The sequence below is a fragment of the Microtus pennsylvanicus genome, chromosome 2 (genome assembly GCF_037038515.1).
Source record: "Microtus pennsylvanicus isolate mMicPen1 chromosome 2, mMicPen1.hap1, whole genome shotgun sequence".
In the NCBI taxonomy this organism is placed as follows: Eukaryota; Metazoa; Chordata; class Mammalia; order Rodentia; family Cricetidae; genus Microtus; species Microtus pennsylvanicus.
This window is the reverse complement of record NC_134580.1, coordinates 75,600,901-75,603,560: the sequence shown is the minus strand read 5'-3', so window position 1 is coordinate 75,603,560 and position 2,660 is coordinate 75,600,901. Positions and strand designations below refer to the sequence as shown.

General features: G+C 41.7%; 1 pseudogene; it reads right to left on the bottom strand.

Annotated features, from left to right (window-relative positions):
• Positions 1-2,056: 2,056 nt before the first annotated feature.
• Positions 2,057-2,460, bottom strand: LOC142844879 (nuclear envelope phosphatase-regulatory subunit 1 pseudogene; annotated as a pseudogene).
• Positions 2,461-2,660: the final 200 nt, after the last annotated feature.

Sequence of the window (2,660 nt, the reverse complement as noted above, 5' to 3'; positions counted from 1 at the left end):
GGGGAGGATGGGGAAAACTAGGGAAAAAAGGAGGATTGGGATAAAGGAAGGTTGGATAGGGGAGCACGGAAGCACAATTCTTAGTTAAGGGAGCCACCTTAGGGTTGGCAAGAGACTTGAACCTAGAGTGGCTCCCAGGAGCCCAAGCCGAGGTCCCCAGTTAGTTCCTTGGGCAGCTGAGGATAGGGAACCTGAAATGACCCTATCCTATAGCAATACTGACGAATATCTTGCATATCATCATAGAACCTTCATCTGGTGATGGATGGAGATAGAGACAGAGACCCACACTGGAGCACTGGACTGAGCTCCCAAGGTCCCAATGAGGAGCAGAAGGAGGGAGAACATGAGCAAAGAAGTCGGGACCAAGAGGGGTGCACCCACCCACTGAGACAGTGGAGCTGATCTACTGGGAGCTCACCAAGGCCAGCTGGACTGTGACTGAAAAAGCATGGGTTAAAACTGGACTCTCGGAACATGGCGAACAATGAGGGCTGATGAGAAGTCAAGGACAATGGCACGGGGTTTTGATCCTACTTCATGTGCTGACTTTGTGGGAGCCTAGCCAGTTTGGATGTTCACCTTCCTAGATATGGACAGAGGGGGGAGGACCTAGGACTTACCACAGGGCAGGGAACCCTGACTGCTCTTTGGACTGGAGAGGGAGTGGGAGAGGAGCGGGAGGAGGGGGATAATGGTGGTAAGAGGGGGAGGGAAATGGGAGGCTGGGAGGAGGTGGAAACTTGTTTTATTTTTCTTACTTTTCTCAATAAAAAAATAAATAAATAAAGATAGGACTAGAATTTCACCTAAATTATATTCCATCGTCCCATATTAATCTTCTGTTTAAGTTATCAAGACATGTTTGTATTCAGAAAGGATAAAAAATAATATGACCATATATTCTTTTTAGAAGCAGAGGGTTTTATTCCTACAATTCAAAGAATACAACTTATTGAAAGCAAAGTCAAGATGAACAAGTGTTAGTTAAATGGCAGCTTGAATTCAATGGTTTTGTCCTATTATTCAAATTTAGGTTCATATTGGATGAAATTTAAAATATTGCTCATGAAATAATTTAACCTTTTCAAAATCTTTTAACAAACAGGTAAAAAGGCACCACTAGTCCTATAAGTATTTACAGCAATCCCAGTTTCATTTCAAGGCTACCTTAGTAGACGTGGCTGTTGCAGGTACACAGTAATTCATCATGACTCTCCAGCAGTGAGGACGTCAGGCTCTGGCTTGGGATGCAGTTCCGGTGTTATTGGTGATGGACTGGGCCCATCAGCTACACCAGGACAGTACTCTACCTCAGCATAAAATCCAGTCACCTAAAATAACGACTGTCAAATTCTCAGGCAACACATAATTTAACTTGTACATTCAGAAGACCTTGGGGTGTTTTTTTTTTTAATTCTTTCTTTAAAAAGTAATTAGTGTTGAATTTACTGAAAATATAACAATAGTTGCCAGAATTCAGTATTGGGCTTAACAAAAATTGTCGAAACATGTATAAAATTTCAACATAATCGAGATGAGGTTTTCTCAGTCTAAGTGGAGCCTGGTATTTCCCGCAGCACAATGGAAGGAGGCGCTGAGAATGAAAGGCACACATAGTAGCCAGGTTTAAGGAGCCGTGGAGATGCCAAGCAGATGGTTTCTGAAATACTGGTGCAGGAGAGCAAAGTCCAAACATTTTCCTCTTGGTTTAACATTGGCATTGATTTGTTATTTACAGTAGTTTGCAAAAATACATTATAAAAACTGAATGAGGTTTGGTTTCTAAGTTTAACTTAGTAACATACACACATACTTCATCTTTAAAACTCTTTGCAGGAGCTGAAGTACTAAAGTGACACTAACACTGAACACAGATAACCAAAGGTACTGAAGCACTGAGAGCTCAGTCATCTTCATTGAGATAATCTGGGCAAATATTGCACAGTTCTTGTCAGTCGTTGCTAAGCCATCAGATATCCAATTCCAAAAGGAATCCTTGGTGGCGTTTTTCTGTATCACTTATTTGAAGAAAGACTGCTTTAGGTTTCCTAACAATAGTGCAGATTGTCATGGAACGTGAGGTCTAGGTTTCAAAATGAGCTTCCCTGAATCATCACAAGACATATTATATTCTGCTAGTATCGTTCCGCATCGAGCAGCTATAATTGATGGTGCAACTACTCTTTTGTGTGTGCCTGCAAAGAACAAGCCTATTAGAGTTATACAGCTAATTGTGAAAAATGGATGATTCCATAAGGACAGGAAGAAGGACACCTTTTGTGTCTCAGGATCTATTAGCCAGTTCCAGGTATCAGTAGCTATACAGACAGACACCACTATAAGAAGCATTCTCCAGCATCCAGTGGCAGGATGCAAGCAACGAATATACTCAGTAAGGCTTCTTTGAAAGCCTTGAGATCTTCTGCCTGTTCCAGCGAGTTCATGTCTGGCGGCAGCTCCAGTCACTGCCACGGCCAGGTCCGCATCGCAGCCCTTCATCCTTGCCCAGCCGGCAGCACCTAATTTTTATTTTATTAAGATAGATTCAAACTATGCCATACAATCTTACCTTCCTGTGGATATCTTTAAAATTTATTATACTCTGAGAATTAAAGGAAAAAAGGAAAAAGGAAGGAAAGATGGAAATAAGATATTCA